At 42.6% G+C, this 17,891-nt stretch overlaps 1 protein-coding gene across 1 annotated transcript in view; it reads right to left on the bottom strand.

Annotated features, from left to right (window-relative positions):
• Positions 1 to 17,891, bottom strand: part of ZC3H18 (zinc finger CCCH-type containing 18) — a 589,339-nt gene that overhangs the window by 2,178 nt on the left and 569,270 nt on the right. The gene's annotated exons all lie outside the window — the stretch shown is intronic.

Raw genomic sequence — 17,891 nt, 5'->3', positions numbered from 1 at the left:
ATCAAGATTGTCCTTTAGCACACTGCATGGTATCTTCAGCTATAGAGCCATTACTGGAGAGCTATTTTGAAATGTAAAGCTCATTCAAAGTGACACTACATCACATGTAGACCTTAGTAACCATTAAGGGGACCTCATAGCTACCTTCATCTAGCCTCCATTTAACAGAAGATTAGGAGAAACAAAACTATAAACTGGTTGTGTATAAAACTGGTTATAGGATTTTACATTCCTGTAACTCTTGGAGAAAATAATTTATTGGCATGAAAAAATGTTATTCTGTTGTGAAACAAAGTCCTTAGTACAGGGGCAGTAATACAATGAAAGAGTCAAATGTTTCTGACACAATGTAATTTTCTTTTATTCGTTTCTATAAGGGCATTTTAAAACATATTACAGTATTTGTTTCATTGTTGGACATCAATGGGTGGCAGTCAGAGTAGTGGAAGCTTATCGTATAAGTCCATGAGCTATCAGTCCTTATGGACCAATTGTAGACTTAAATGCAGTCTTTAGTTTCAAAAGCAAAATAATTTGCTTCAACTTACCTAGTGCTCGTTCACATGTTGAATTGTTTTTTCTTCAGATTTTACCGTCCCTTTAAACATTCAAAACTTTCCTCCCAAAAGCGGATTGTAAAAACAATTTATGCTTACCTGATAAATTCATTGCTTTCATGGCAGTGAGAGTCCACAATCCATTACTACCGGTAGGTTATACTTATGGACACTAGGAGGAGGTAAAGATCCCAAAAGCCTAACAGCCCTTAACACCCCTACCACCTTACTGGAAACTAGTTTGACATATAGCCAAGCCAGAAGAGAAGATGGTAGGAAAAGAAAATAAGAGCAAAAAACAAAAAAAATAGGTGCATACTGCAACGGTTACCAGAAAAAACGATGATAGAAAACATTGGGTGGGGGCTCGTGAACTGACTCTCACCACCATGAAAGAAATGAATTTATTAGGTAAGCATAAATTATATTTTATTTCATAAAGATGGTGAGAATCTACAATCCCTTATGCCTGAGAAATAATACCCAAGCTTTCTGGGTGGGACCAATGTAATCCAAATATATTGGACAATTTTTTTTTTCTTTCATTTTTTTTCTTTCTTTCTTTTATAAATGCAGAAATAATTAATGCAAAAAAAAATATATTTAACGCCCAGAGACAGCTGCCTGAAGGACTTTCTACCAAAAGCTCTCTCAGAAGAAGAAAAAACATAAAAATAGTGGAATTTAGAAAATGTATGTAAGGAAAACCACGTAGCTGCCTTACAAATTTGATAAATCAAAGCATTATTCTTAAAGTGATTGTAAACTTTAATGAATTAAAGCCCATTATCAAAAAATAATTTAAAAAACAGGGGCACTTGATTCGTCATCCATATGCTAAATACTGCAGGAGATGCAGGCGGAGGATCAGCGTTATGTTTACCATAACGCAAAGGTAAAGATTTTTAAAAAATAAGCGTCCTTGAAAACTTTAGTTAATTAAAGTGCCCCTGTTTTAAAGATTATTTTTTGATACTGGGCTTTATTTCATTAAAGTTTACAATTACTTTAAAGGCCCAAGAAGTAGTAACTGATCTAGTAGAATGGTCAGTAATCCGTTTAGTAGGAGATTGACCCGCCTCCAAATAAGATTTGTTAATCAAAAGCTTCAACCAAGACGCCAAGAAACAGCAGTAGCCTTCTGACCCTTCCTATTCTGCCAGAAAAATTAACAAACAAGCTAGAAGATATTCTAAAATCCCTAGTATTGAAGTCATCAGAAGAAACCACCTTAGGTAAAATGTCAAACTTAGTTCACAACAAAGATCAGGGCAATTCAGAACTTATTTTAGCAGAAGAAATAGCCAAAAGAAACAAGACATTCCAGGACAAAAGCTGAATGTCCAAATATGTTAAGAAGGCGGAACCTGCAAAAATCTTAAAACCAAGTTAAGACTCCAAGGAGGAGGTTTAATCACAGGCTTAATCATAAGACCTGAACAAAATTCTGAATATCAGGAAAATTTCCTGTGAAACAAGAAAGAAAGGGCAGAAATCTGACCTTTTAAAAAGGTACTAGCGGCTAAACCTTTATCCAAACCATCCTGGAGAAATTAAATAATTTTGGAATTCTAAGACAAAAGGGCATGGCGCAGAGGAAGAGGCCACAGATTACAACTGGACATTTGTACCAGATCTGCAAACCAAGTCCTGCGAAGACAAATTACTGATGAAACTACCTGCTTGATCCTGGCTATTACCCTTGGTTACAGCACAAGAGGAGGAAAAAACAGAATTTATGTTTACCTGATAAATTGCTTTCTCCAACGGTGTGTCCGGTCCACGGCGTCATCCTTACTTGTGGGATATTCTCTTCCCCAACAGGAAATGGCAAAGAGCCCAGCAAAGCTGGTCACATGATCCCTCCTAGGCTCCGCCTACCCCAGTCATTCGACCGACGTTAAGGAGGAATATTTGCATAGGAGAAACCATATGGTACCGTGGTGACTGTAGTTAAAGAAAATAAAGTATCAGACCTGATTAAAAAACCAGGGCGGGCCGTGGACCGGACACACCGTTGGAGAAAGCAATTTATCAGGTAAACATAAATTCTGTTTTCTCCAACATAGGTGTGTCCGGTCCACGGCGTCATCCTTACTTGTGGGAACCAATACCAAAGCTTTAGGACACGGATGAAGGGAGGGAGCAAATCAGGTCACCTAAATGGAAGGCACCACGGCTTGCAAAACCTTTCTCCCAAAAATAGCCTCAGAAGAAGCAAAAGTATCAAACTTGTAAAATTTGGTAAAAGTGTGCAGTGAAGACCAAGTCGCTGCCCTACATATCTGATCAACAGAAGCCTCGTTCTTGAAGGCCCATGTGGAAGCCACAGCCCTAGTGGAATGAGCTGTGATTCTTTCGGGAGGCTGCCGTCCGGCAGTCTCGTAAGCCAATCTGATGATGCTTTTAATCCAAAAAGAGAGAGAGGTAGAAGTTGCTTTTTGACCTCTCCTTTTACCGGAATAAACAACAAACAAGGAAGATGTTTGTCTAAAATCTTTTGTAGCATCTAAATAGAATTTTAGAGCGCGAACAACATCCAAATTGTGCAACAAACGTTCCTTCTTTGAAACTGGTTTCGGACACAGAGAAGGTACGATAATCTCCTGGTTAATGTTTTTGTTAGAAACAACTTTTGGAAGAAAACCAGGTTTAGTACGTAAAACCACCTTATCTGCATGGAACACCAGATAAGGAGGAGAACACTGCAGAGCAGATAATTCTGAAACTCTTCTGGCAGAAGAAATTGCAACTAAAAACAAAACTTTCCAAGATAATAATTTAATATCAACGGAATGCAAGGGTTCAAACGGAACCCCCTGAAGAACTGAAAGAACTAAATTGAGACTCCAAGGAGGAGTCAAAGGTTTGTAAACAGGCTTAATTCTAACCAGAGCCTGAACAAAAGCTTGAACATCTGGCACAGCAGCCAGTTTTTTGTGAAGTAACACCGACAAGGCAGAAATCTGTCCCTTCAGGGAACTTGCAGATAATCCTTTTTCCAATCCTTCTTGAAGGAAGGATAGGATCCTAGGAATCTTAACCTTGTCCCAAGGGAATCCTTTAGATTCACACCAACAGATATATTCTTTCCAAATTTTGTGGTAAATCTTTCTAGTTACAGGCTTTCTGGCCTGAACAAGAGTATCGATAACAGAATCTGAGAACCCTCGCTTCGATAAAATCAAGCGTTCAATCTCCAAGCAGTCAGCTGGAGTGAAACCAGATTCGGATGTTCGAACGGACCCTGAGCAAGAAGGTCTCGTCTCAAAGGTAGCTTCCAAGGTGGAGCCGATGACATATTCACCAGATCTGCATACCAAGTCCTGCGTGGCCACGCAGGAGCTATCAAGATCACCGACGCCCTCTCCTGATTGATCCTGGCTACCAGCCTGGGGATGAGAGGAAAGGGCGGGAACACATAAGCTAGTTTGAAGGTCCAAGGTGCTACTAGTGCATCCACTAGAGCCGCCTTGGGATCCCTGGATCTGGACCCGTAGCAAGGAACTTTGAAGTTCTGACGAGAGGCCATCAGATCCATGTCTGGAATGCCCCACAGCTGAGTGACTTGGGCAAAGATTTCCGGATGGAGTTCCCACTCCCCCGGATGCAATGTCTGACGACTCAGAAAATCCGCTTCCCAATTTTCCACTCCTGGGATGTGGATAGCAGACAGGTGGCAGGAGTGAGACTCCGCCCATAGAATGATTTTGGTCACTTCTTCCATCGCTAGGGAACTCCTTGTTCCCCCCTGATGGTTGATGTACGCAACAGTTGTCATGTTGTCTGATTGAAACCGTATGAACTTGGCCCTCGCTAGCTGAGGCCAAGCCTTGAGAGCATTGAATATCGCTCTCAGTTCCAGAATATTTATCGGTAGAAGAGATTCTTCCCGAGACCAAAGACCCTGAGCTTTCAGGGATCCCCAGACCGCGCCCCAGCCCATCAGACTGGCGTCGGTCGTGACAATGACCCACTCTGGTCTGCGGAATGTCATCCCTTGTGACAGGTTGTCCAGGGACAGCCACCAACGGAGTGAGTCTCTGGTCCTCTGATTTACTTGTATCTTCGGAGACAAGTCTGTATAGTCCCCATTCCACTGACTGAGCATGCACAGTTGTAATGGTCTTAGATGAATGCGCGCAAAAGGAACTATGTCCATTGCCGCTACCATCAACCCGATCACTTCCATGCACTGAGCTATGGAAGGAAGAGGAACGGAATGAAGTATCCGACAAGAGTCTAGAAGTTTTGTTTTTCTGGCCTCTGTTAGAAAAATCCTCATTTCTAAGGAGTCTATAATTGTTCCCAAGAAGGGAACCCTTGTTGACGGGGATAGAGAACTCTTTTCCACGTTCACTTTCCATCCGTGAGATCTGAGAAAGGCCAGGACGATGTCCGTGTGAGCCTTTGCTTGAGGAAGGGACGACGCTTGAATCAAAATGTCGTCCAAGTAAGGTACTACAGCAATGCCCCTTGGTCTTAGCACAGCTAGAAGGGACCCTAGTACCTTTGTGAAAATCCTTGGAGCAGTGGCTAATCCGAAAGGAAGCGCCACGAACTGGTAATGTTTGTCCAGGAATGCGAACCTTAGGAACCGATGATGTTCCTTGTGGATAGGAATATGTAGATACGCATCCTTTAAATCCACCGTGGTCATGAATTGACCTTCCTGGATGGAAGGAAGAATAGTTCGAATGGTTTCCATCTTGAACGATGGAACCTTGAGAAACTTGTTTAAGATCTTGAGATCTAAGATTGGTCTGAACGTTCCCTCTTTTTTGGGAACTATGAACAGATTGGAGTAGAACCCCATCCCTTGTTCTCTTAATGGAACAGGATGAATCACTCCCATTTTTAACAGGTCTTCTACACAATGTAAGAATGCCTGTCTTTTTATGTGGTCTGAAGACAACTGAGACCTGTGGAACCTCCCCCTTGGGGGAAGTCCCTTGAATTCCAGAAGATAACCTTGGGAGACTATTTCTAGCGCCCAAGGATCCAGAACATCTCTTGCCCAAGCCTGAGCGAAGAGAGAGAGTCTGCCCCCCACCAGATCCGGTCCCGGATCGGGGGCCAACATTTCATGCAGTCTTGGTAGCAGTGGCAGGTTTCTTGGCCTGCTTTCCTTTGTTCCAGCCTTGCATTGGTCTCCAAGCTGGCTTGGCTTGAGAAGTATTACCCTCTTGCTTAGAGGACGTAGCACCTTGGGCTGGTCCGTTTCTACGAAAGGGACGAAAATTAGGTTTATTTTTTGCCTTGAAAGGCCGATCCTGAGGAAGGGCGTTGCCCCTACCCCCAGTGATATCAGAGATAATCTCTTTCAAGTCAGGGCCAAACAGCGTTTTCCCCTTGAAAGGAATGTTAAGTAGCTTGTTCTTGGAAGACGCATCAGCCGACCAAGATTTCAACCAAAGCGCTCTGCGCGCCACAATAGCAAACCCAGAATTCTTAGCCGCTAACCTAGCCAATTGCAAAGTGGCGTCGAGGGTGAAAGAATTAGCCAATTTGAGAGCATTGATTCTGTCCATAATCTCCTCATAAGGAGGAGAATCACTATCGACCGCCTTTATCAGCTCATCGAACCAGAAACATGCGGCTGTAGCGACAGGGACAATGCATGAAATTGGTTGTAGAAGGTAACCCTGCTGAACAAACATCTTTTTAAGCAAACCTTCTAATTTTTTATCCATAGGATCTTTGAAAGCACAACTATCCTCTATGGGTATAGTGGTGCGTTTGTTTAAAGTGGAAACCGCTCCCTCGACCTTGGGGACTGTCTGCCATAAGTCCTTTCTGGGGTCGACCATAGGAAACAATTTTTTAAATATGGGGGGAGGGACGAAAGGAATACCTGGCCTCTCCCATTCTTTATTAACAATGTCCGCCACCCGCTTGGGTATAGGAAAAGCTTCTGGGAGCCCCGGCACCTCTAGGAACTTGTCCATTTTACATAGTTTCTCTGGGATGACCAACTTGTCACAATCATCCAGAGTGGATAATACCTCCTTAAGCAGAATGCGGAGATGTTCCAACTTAAATTTAAATGCAATCACATCAGGTTCAGCCTGTTGAGAAATGTTCCCTGAATCAGTAATTTCTCCCTCAGACAAAACCTCCCTGGCCCCATCAGACTGAGTTAGGGGCCCTTCAGAGATATTAATATCAGCGTCGTCATGCTCTTCAGTATCTAAAACAGAGCAGCCGCGCTTACGCTGACAAGTGTTTATTTTGGCTAAAATGTTTTTGACAGAATTATCCATTACAGCCGTTAATTGTTGCATAGTAAGGAGTATTGGCGCGCTAGATGTACTAGGGGCCTCCTGAGTGGGCAAGACTCGTGTAGACGAAGGAGGGAATGATGCAGTACCATGCTTACTCCCCTCACTTGAGGAATCATCTTGGGCATCATTGTCATTATCACATAAATCACATTTATTTAAATGAATAGGAATTCTGGCTTCCCCACATTCAGAACACAGTCTATCTGGTAGTTCAGACATGTTAAACAGGCATAAACTTGATAACAAAGTACAAAAACGTTTTAAAATAAAACCGTTACTGTCACTTTAAATTTTAAACTGAACACACTTTATTACTGCAATTGCGAAAAAACATGAAGGAATTGTTCAAAATTTATCAAATTTTCACCACAGTGTCTTAAAGCCTTAAAAGTATTGCACACCAAATTTGGAAGCTTTAACCCTTAAAATAACGGAACCGGAGCCGTTTTAAACTTTAACCCCTTTACAGTCCCTGGTATCTGCTTTGCTGAGACCCAACCAAGCCCAAAGGGGAATACGATACCAAATGACGCCTTCAGAAAGTCTTTTCTAAGTATCAGAGCTCCTCTCACATGCGACTGCATGCCATGCCTCTCAAAAACAAGTGCGCCACACCGGCGCGAAAATGAGGCTCTGCTTATGCTTTGGGAAAGCCCCTAAGGAATAAGGTGTCTAATACAGTGCCTGCCGATATTATTATATCAAAATACCCAGATAAAATGATTCCTCAAGGCTAAATATGTGTTAATAATGAATCGATTTAGCCCAGAAAAAGTCTACAGTCTTAATAAGCCCTTGTGAAGCCCTTATTTACGATCGTAATAAACATGGCTTACCGGATCCCATAGGGAAAATGACAGCTTCCAGCATTACATCGTCTTGTTAGAATGTGTCATACCTCAAGCAGCAAGAGACTGCACACTGTTCCCCCAACTGAAGTTAATTGCTCTCAACAGTCCTGTGTGGAACAGCCATGGATTTTAGTTACGGTTGCTAAAATCATTTTCCTCATACAAACAGAAATCTTCATCTCTTTTCTGTTTCTGAGTAAATAGTACATACCAGCACTATTTCAAAATAACAAACTCTTGATTGAATAATAAAAACTACAGTTAAACACTAAAAAACTCTAAGCCATCTCCGTGGAGATGTTGCCTGTACAACGGCAAAGAGAATGACTGGGGTAGGCGGAGCCTAGGAGGGATCATGTGACCAGCTTTGCTGGGCTCTTTGCCATTTCCTGTTGGGGAAGAGAATATCCCACAAGTAAGGATGACGCCGTGGACCGGACACACCTATGTTGGAGAAATGTAAGCTATACGAAATGACTAATGAGCTACTATAGCATTTACAACCTCCCCTCAGGATCCATGGACCTCCACATGTCTACAATATAACTAAAGACTTCCAGATGAAGAAACCATTCTCCTGGATAAAGAGATTGGTGACTGAGAAATTCTGCTTCCCAATTGCTCACCCTTGAAATATGAACTGCAGAAATTATCCAAGAATTGCCCAAGACAGAATTGGGAAACCTACCTCTTTTCCAGGGAGCTGCAAGTTCCTCTGATGATTGATGTAAGGAACTGCTGTTACACTGTCTGTCTGGAAAAGCAGATAATCCTCTCTCTACTTAAGAAAGGCAAAAACTGAAGGGACCCAAAAATTGCATGGATTTTAAAAATATTTATGAGCGACTTCACTTCTTGAAGAACCCAAACTGAACTCCAACCTGAAAGACTGGCATCTGTTGATCACAGTCCAATTTGGGGGACACAGCCCCCAGAACAATGGACCAATGATTAATCCACCAGGAAAGGCACTTTTTTGTTTTGGCATCCAAAATACCTGCACCACTGACGAACTATACAAAGCTGCAGAGGCCTAATGTGAAACTGAGCAAATGAGCTACAGAAGGAGAAGGAACTGACTGAAGATGTACACAAGCTAAAAGTAACTTTAACCTTCTCTGTTCTGTAAAAAAAAGAAAAGAAAAAAAAAAAGAAAGAAGAGTCATGGGGTTCCATGTAAGAAGCAGCGAAAGCTAGCTAGCTTGCTCGCTCTCGGTGATTGACAACCCCTTCAGTCGCGCAAATGAAGGGGCGGGCATTACACACTCATTACACATTAATGTGTAATGATACATATGGGCAAACGGATCAACAGATCCGCTGCCCGTCAGTAGTGAAGGCTGGCGGACAGCTTCGCGAGTTGAGAAGCTGTCCGACCGCCGGTTAGTACATGGAGCCCATGGAGACAATTGATTATTACGCCCAGAAAAGTAATTGTGAAATCTGGAAAATATCCAACCATGTTCTTGAAGAAACAACTAAAGTTTGTTGGTATGAGATACTGGTAATGTAAAGATGGAGCCTATAACAAGATATCCAAGTAAGGAAAAACTGACACACCTTGTAAAGTGGGAGTGCTAGCCAGACCAAACAGAAGTGCAACAAACTGAAAAGGCTTGTCCAGAAAGGCAAATCTTAGAAATTGATGATGATGATCCCTGTGAATAGAAATATAAAGATATGCATCCTCCAGATCTTATGGAGGGCATGAATTGTCCCTGTGGAACAAGAGGAAGTATAGTTCCCTCCTTCTTAGAGCTTAGATTTAGATGACACATCAGCCGACCAGGACTTAAGCCATAAAGCTCTACGCGCTAAAATGGCAAAACCTGAATTCTTTGCCGCCAACTTAGCGAGAGGAAAAGCGGCGTCTGTAATAAAAGAATTAGCTAGCTTAAGAGCCTTAATTCTGTCCAGAATATCATCTAGTGGGGTCTCCACCTGAAGAGCCTCTACTAGAGCCTCAAACCAAAAAGCATCTGCAGTGGTTACAGGAACAATGCACGCTATGGGTTGAAGAAGAAAACCTTGATGAACAAAAATTTTTCTTTAGGAGACCCTCTAATTTTTTATCCATAGTATCAATGAAAGCACAACTGTCTTCAATAGGTATAGTTGTACGCTTAGCCAGAGTAGAAATAGCTCCCTCCACCTTAGGGACCGTCTGCCACAAGTCCCTCATGGTGTCAGATATGGGAAACATTTTCTTAAAAACAGGAGGGGGAGCGAACGGAATACCTGGTCTATCCCACTCCTTAGTAACAATGTCCGAAATCCTCTTAGGGACCGTAAAAACATCAGTGTAAACAGGGACCTCTAGATATTTGTCCATCTTACACAATTTCTCTGGAACTACAATAGGGTCACAATCATCCAGAGTCGCTAAAACCTCCCTGAGCAATAAACGGAGGTGTTCTAGCTTAAATTTAAATGCCGTCATATCTGAATCAGTCTGAGGGAGTAACCTTCCTGAATCAGAAATCTCTCACTCAGATAGCAAATCCCTCATCCCTACCTCAGAACATTGTGAGGGAGTATCGGATACAGCAACTAAAGCATCAGAAGGCTCAGCATTTGTTCTTAACCCAGAGTTACTGCGCTTCCCTTGCAACCCTGGGAGCTTAGATAAAACCTCTGTAAGGGTAGTATTCATAACTGAGGCCATATCTTGCAAGGTGAAAGAATTAGACGCACTAGAAGTACTTGGTGTCGCTTGTGCGGGCGTTACTGGTTGTGACACTTGGAGAGAACTAGATGGCAAAACCTGATTTCCGTCTGAGAATCATCCAATGCCAAACTCTTATAAGTCAAAATATGCTGTTTGCAATTTATAGACATATCAGTACAAGTGGGACACATTCTAAGAGGGGGTTCCACAATGGCTTCTAAAAAAATTGAGCAATGAGTTTCCTCAATGTCAGACATGTTGAACAGGCTAGTAATGAGACAAGCAAGCCTGGAAAACACTTTATTTAATGAAAAAAACACAATTTTCAAAAACGGTACTGTGTCTTTAAGAGAAAAAAAGACATACACAAACTGCAAAAATGCTTAAAATTGCCTCAACTTTTCCGAAATTTTTACAGTACATCCACTAAGTTATAGTAAGATTGCACCACAAATATCCAAGCAATATACCCCCAAATGAAAAAAACGGATTGACAAATGTCTAAAACCGGTAAAAAACCCCTGTCAGCACCTTGCCACAGCTCTGCTGTGGACCTACCTGCCCTTAGGGAACAATTCTGTGGGAATAAAGCTTCGATTGGGCCCCAGAAGAGTACCAGGACCTCTGGAGACTTGTTTGCTGCTTGCCTGCATCAACTAAGTGCGCAACTGAGGCACGAAAATAGGCCCCGCCCCTCTCACTCGATGTTGCTGGGGCCTACACAAAAACCTTTTTTTTGAAAGCCATGTGGGTTATAAAAACCCTTAAATAAGCCAAGTGTACCCTCAAACATATGTCCCATAAAACACAAACGTTGGTCCAATATATTATACACAAACTGAGTGCCCATAAGATTAGCCCTGTATGTAAGCTAGTAAAGCCCCTTATATAACTAGGATTACTGCTTCCCCTTCCCTAATGGGGAAACTGTCAGCCTTTCTGAGTTAACACAGTCTCTGCAGAAAAAATGACTGAACATACCTCATTGCTGTATAGCAAGAAACTGTTCCTCACACTGAAGTTTTCCTGTACTCCTCAGCTTCTGTGGGAACAGCAGTGGACCTTAGTTACAAATGCTAAGATCATCATCCTCCAGGCAGAAATCTTCATCTATGTTCTGCCTGAGAGTAAATAGTACAACACCGGTACCATTTAAAAATAAACTCTTGATTGAGATAAAATAAAAACTAACAGTTTAACACCTCTTCTCTTTACCCTTCCAGCTTAGAGCCAGCAAAGAGAATGACTGGGGGGTGGAGTTAAGGGGGGAGCTATATAGACAGCTCTGCTGTGGTGCTCTCTTTGCTACTTCCTGTTAGGAAGGACAATATCCAACAAGTAAGGATGAAACCGTGGACTTGGTACATCTTGCAAAAGAAAACAAAATGTATGCTTACCTGATAAGCAAAGCTGTTAAGTGTCACTCCCCTACCCATAAACCCCAGTCATTCGACTAAAAGGAAATGGAAAAAGGAACACCACAAAGGTGTAGAGGTGTCTGAGGTTTAGTAAAAAATAACTCTCTTAAAGAAAAGGGTGCGGTCGTGGACTCACCATATCCGGAAATAAATAAATTTAGCAGGTAAGCATACATTTTGTTTTTTTCCCTAAGATATGGCAAGTCCACGACGTCATTAATTACTAGTAAGAATCAATACCCAAGCTAGAGGACACAGATGACTAGGGAGGGAGAAAAAGACAGGCAGACCTAAACAGAAGGCACCACCGCTTGAAGAACTTTTCTCCCAAAAGAAGCCTCAGCCGAGGAAAAAGTATCAAATTTGCAAAATTTGGAAAAAGTATGCAGAGAGGACCAAGTTGCAGCCTTGCAAATCTGTTCCACAGAAGCTTAATAATTTTTGAAAGCCCAAGAAGAGGAGACAGCCCTCATGGAATAAACCGTAATTCTCTCAGGAGGCTGCTGACCAGCAGTCTCATAAGCAAAACAAATTATACTTCTCAACCAGAGGGAAAGAGAAGTAGCAGCAGCTTTCTGACCCTTACGCTTTCCAGAGAAACAAACAAACAGGGCAGAGGACTGGCGAAAATCCTAAGTCGCTTGCAGGTAGAATTTTAAAGTTGTGTAACAAACGTTCCATATGAGAAGAAGGATTAGGACATGGAGAAGGAACAACAATTTCCTGATTAATATTTCTATCCGAAACCACCTTCGGAAGAAAACCCAACTTAGTACGAAGAACCGACTTATCAGAATGAAAGATAAGGTAAGGCGAGTCACACTGCAAAGCCGAGAGTTACAAAATTCTCAGAGCAGAAAAGATAGCAACCAGAAACAAAACCTTCCAAGATTACAACTTAATATCTATGGAATGCAATAGTTCAAACGGAGCCTGCTGCAAAACTTTAAGAACACGATTAAGGCTCCAAGGAGGAGCAACAGACTTAAACAAAGGCCTGATTCTGACCAGGGCTTGACAAAAAGATTGAACATCTAGCACATCCGCCAAGTGCTTGTGTAATAAAATAGATAAGGCAGAAATGACCGACTCAGAAAAACCACGCTTAGACATAACTAAGCGTTCAATCTCCAAGCAGTCAGCTTCAGAGAAACGAGATGTGTATGAAGGAATGGAGCCTGAGTTAGATGGTCCTTCCTCAGAGGCAACCTCCAAGGTGGAAGATCCTGCGAGAATTACCAAAGCTCTCTCCTGTTTGATATGAGCAATGACTCGTGGAAGGAGAGCAAATGGGGGAAACAGATGTGCCAGACTGAAATCCAAAGGAACCGCCAGGGCATCTATCAGAGCGGCCTGCGGATCTCTTGATCTTGAACCGTACCTTGGAAGCTTGGCGTTCTGCCAAAACGCAATCAAATCCAACTCCGGCACCCCCTATTTGAAGGTTAACCAGGAGAAAACCTCCGGATGAAAAGCCCACTCCCTGGGGTGAAATGTCTGTCTGCTCAAAAAATCCGCTTCCCAGTTGTCCACTCTTGGAATGTGGATGGCAGAGAGACTGCAATTGTGAGCTTCCGCCCACTGAACAATCCAAACCACCTCCTTCATGGCTAAGGAACTCCGAGTTCCTCCCTGATGGTTGATGTAAGCCACTGAGGTGACATTGTCCGACTGGAACCTGATAAATTGGACTCTCAACTCCAAGATATTTATGGGGAGAGCAGACTCCTCCCGAGTCCATAGTCTCTGCGCCTTTAACGAGTCGCAGGCTGGCGTCCGTGGTCACAATTACCCAGGAATGCCTCAGAAAGCAAGTGCCCTGAGACAGATGCTCCTGAGAGAGCCACCACGGAATAGAGTCTCTTGTCGTCCGATCTAGATCTATCCTCTGAGACAGATCCAAATGGTCCCCGTTCCATTCAATGAGCATGCACAACTGCAGAGCTCTCAAATGGAATCGAGCAAAGGCAATGATGTCCATGGAAGTGACCATCAGACCAATTACCTCCATATACTGAGCCACTGACGGCCGAACAGTAGACTGCAGAGAGGCAAAAGGAAAGAATTTTGGATTTTCTGACCTCTGTTAGAAAAATGTTCATAGATAGGGAATCTATTATGGTCCCTAAGAAAACCATCTTTGTAACTGGAAGAAGGAAACTGTTTTCCAGATTCACTTTCCATCCTTGGGAACGTAGAAAAGACGATGTCTCCTGAACCAATATGTCATCCAGGTAGGGTGTCCCTGCAATTCCCTGAGCTGATCCCTGTGGATGGGAACATGAAGATTCGCATCCTTCAAGTCTATGGTCGTCATGAACTGACCCTCTTGTACCAAGGGAAGAATAGACAGAATGGTTTCCATTTAGAAGGATGATACCCTGAGAAACTTGTTTAGACACTTTAAGTCTAGAATAGGACGAAAGCTCCCTCGTTTTTGGGAACCACAAACAGATTTGAATAGAATCAAAGACCCTGTTCCCTTACAGGAACTGGAACTATCACCCCCAGGAAAAAGATCCTGAATGCAATTCAAGAATGCCTCTCTTTTTATCTGATCTGCAGATAATATTGAGAGGAAAAACCTACCCCTGGGAGTAAAGATCTTGAATTCTATTTTGTATCCCTGAGACCCTATGTCCACAACCCAAGGATCTGGGACATCTCGTACCGAAGCTTGATAAAACAGAGAAAGTCTGCCTCCCACTTGATCCGGTCCTGGACCAGGGGCAACCCCTTCATGCTGGTTTAGACTCAGCTGCTGGTTTCTTTGATTGCTTCCCTTTGTTTCAAGACTAATTGGGCTTCCATGAAGACCTGGATTACTCCTGCTTGGTAGACGGAGAGGAAGACTTTCCTTGAAGTTACGAAAGGAACAAAAATTACTTTGACATCCTTTAGGTCTATTCTTCTTGTCTTGTGGTAGAAAAGACCCTTTTCCACCAGTAATGTCAGAGATAATTTCAGCCAGACCGGGTCCAAACAAGGTCTTTCCCTTGTAAGGAAGCGTCAGAAGCTTAGACTTAAATTAGAAGTAACATCCACTGACCATGATTTCAGCCATAACGCCCTGCAGGCTAGCACAGCGAAGCCAGATATCTTGGCTCCTAGTTTAATAACTTGCATGGTAGCATCAGAAATAAAGGAGTTGGCTAGCTTGAGAGCCTTAATCCTGTCTTGGATCTCGTCCAAAGGAGTCTCTACTTGAAGAGAAACAGACAAGGCATCATACCAATAAGATGCCGCACTAGAAACCATGGCAATACAAACTGCAGGTTGCCATTGAAGACCTTGATGAACATACATTTTTTCAAATAGGCCTCCAGCTTTTTGTCCATAGGATCCTTAAAAGAACAGCTATCCTCTATAGCAATAGTAGTTCTCTTAACCAGAGTAGAAATAGCTCCTTCTACTTTAGACACCGTACGCCATGAATCTTTAATGGAGTCAGCGACAGACAGGAAACATCTTTTTAAAAACAGGAGACGGGGGAAAAAGGTATCCCTGGCTTTTCCCATTTCAGCACAATAATCTCCGTTGCACGGTCTGGAACAGGAAACACTTCCACAGAGGAAGAGACATCATAGTATTTATTAAGTTTACTTGATTTTTAAGGGTTGACAACGACAGGTGGGTTGGAGTCATCTAAAGTAGCTAAAACTTCCTTTAACAATACATGAAGGTGTTCAAGCTTAAATCTGAAGGTTACTAGTTCAGCATCAGATGAAGGAATTAAACTGTCCAAATCTGAGATTTTACCCTCAGAGGCTACCGACGTATCCTCCTCATCAGACTTATGAGAGAGGGTGACCTGAGTAGCAGAGGTTGGAACAGAAACCTTAATATCTGAATCTCTAATGTTCCTCTTGCGCTTTAGCATAGGAATGGCAGATAATGCCACAGATACCGCCAAAGATACCTGAGCAGCAATTTCTGCAGGCAAATAAACACCTCCAGGAAACAGAGGAACCGCAGGGCATTGTATGTGACGCCACTAAGGCTTGGGACGTTTAAAGGAGAAAGCGGTTGGCTTATTGGCTTATTTTTAATTTTTAAAGTCCTCTACACATGAGGAACAAAATTGCAAAGGCAACACAATTTGATTCTCCAAGCAGAGCAGGCACCTGCCCATTAGGAGCAGGGTCCTGATCCATGATTAGGAAAAAAACAAAACAAAAAAAACAGAATTTATGCTTACCTGATAAATTTCTTTCTCTTGTGATGTATCGAGTCCACGGATTCATCCATACTTATGGGATATTCTCCTTCCCTACAGGAAGTGGCAGAGAGAGCACCCACAGCAGAGCTGTCCATATAGCTTCTCCCTTAGCTCCACCCCCCAGTCATTCGACCGAAGGCTAAGAAGAAAAAGGAGAAACTATAGGGTGCAGTGGTGACTGAAGTTTTTTAAATAAAAATATACTACCTGTCTTAAATAGACAGGGCGGGCCGAGGACTCGATACATCACAAGAGAAAGAAATTTATCAGGTAAGCATAAATTCTGTTTTCTCTTGTAAGATGTATCGAGTCCACGGATTCATCCATACTTATGGGATACCAATACCAAAGCTTTAGGACACGGATGAAGGGAGGGACAAGACAGGTACCTTAAACGGAAGGCACCACTGCTTGTAGAACCTTTCTCCCAAAAATAGCCTTCGAAGAAGCAAAAGTATCAAATTTGTAAAATTTGGAAAAAGTATGAAGCGAAGACCAAGTCGCCGCCTTGCAAATCTGTTCAACAGAAGCCTCATTTTTAAAAGCCCATGTGGAAGCCACTGCTCTAGTAGAATGAGCAGTAATTCTTTCAGGAGGCTGCTGGCCAGCAGTCTCATAAGCCAAACGGATGAAGCTTTTCAGTCAAAAGGAAATCGAGGTAGCCGTAGCCTTTTGACCTCTCCGTTTACCAGAATAAACAACAAACAATGAAGATGTTTGACAGAAATCTTTAGTTGCTTGTAAGTAGAACTTTAAAGCACGAACCACATCAAGATTATGCAACAGACGGATGAAGCTTTTCAGTCAAAAGGAAAGAGGTAGCCGTAGTCTTTTGACCTCTCCGTTTACCAGAATAAACAACAAACAATGAAGATGTTTGACGGAAATCTTTAGTTGCTTGTAAATAGAACTTTAAAGCACGAACCACATCAAGATTATGCAAGATTATCCTTCTTTGATGAAGGATTAGGACACAGAGAAGGAACAACAATCTCCTGATTGATATTCCTATTAGAAACAACCTTAGGAAGAAACCAAGGTTTGGTACGCAAAACCACCTTATGTGCATGGAAAACTAGGTAAGGTGAGTCACACTGTAAAGTAGATAACTCAGAAACTCTTCGAGCCGAAAAAATAGCTACTAAAAACAAAGCTTTCCAAGATAGAAGCTTAATATCTATGGAATGCATAGGTTCAAACGGAACCTCTTGAAGAACTTTAAGAACCAAGTTTAGGCTCCATGGCGGAGCAACAGGTTTAAATACAGGCTTGATCCTCACCAAGGCCTGATTAAATGCTTGAACGTCTGGAACATCTGACAGACGTTTGTGTAAAAGAATAGACAGAGCAGATATTTGTCCCTTTAAGGAACTAGTTGATAATCCTTTCTCCAATCCTTCTTGGAGAAAGGACAAAATTCTAGGAATCCTAATCTTACTCCATGAGTAACCCTTTGATTCACACCAACAAAGATATTTGCGCAAAAACTTATGATAGATTTTCCTGGTAACAGGCATTCTAGCCTGAATCAGGGTATCAATGACCGACTCAGAGAAACCACGCTTTGATAGAATCAGGTGTTCAATCTCCAAGCAGTCAGACGCAGAGAAATTAGATTTGGATGCTTGAACGGACCTTGGATTAGAAGGTCCTGCCTCATTGGCAGAGTCCACGGTGGAACAGATGACATGTCCACCAGGTCTGCATACCAAGTCCTGCATGGCCACACAGGCGCTATCAGAATCACCGAAGCGCTCTCCTGCTTGATTCTGGCAACCAGACGTGGGAGGAGATGAAACGGTGGAAATACATAAGCCAGATTGAAGGACCAGGGCACTGCTAGAGCATCTATCAGTACCACGTGGGGATCCCGGGACCTGGACCCGTAACGAGG

Source organism: Bombina bombina, chromosome 1, assembly GCF_027579735.1.
Source record: "Bombina bombina isolate aBomBom1 chromosome 1, aBomBom1.pri, whole genome shotgun sequence".
In the NCBI taxonomy this organism is placed as follows: domain Eukaryota; kingdom Metazoa; phylum Chordata; class Amphibia; order Anura; family Bombinatoridae; genus Bombina; species Bombina bombina.
Note: the sequence above shows the minus strand (reverse complement) of the source record. Positions and strands in the feature narration are given on the sequence as shown.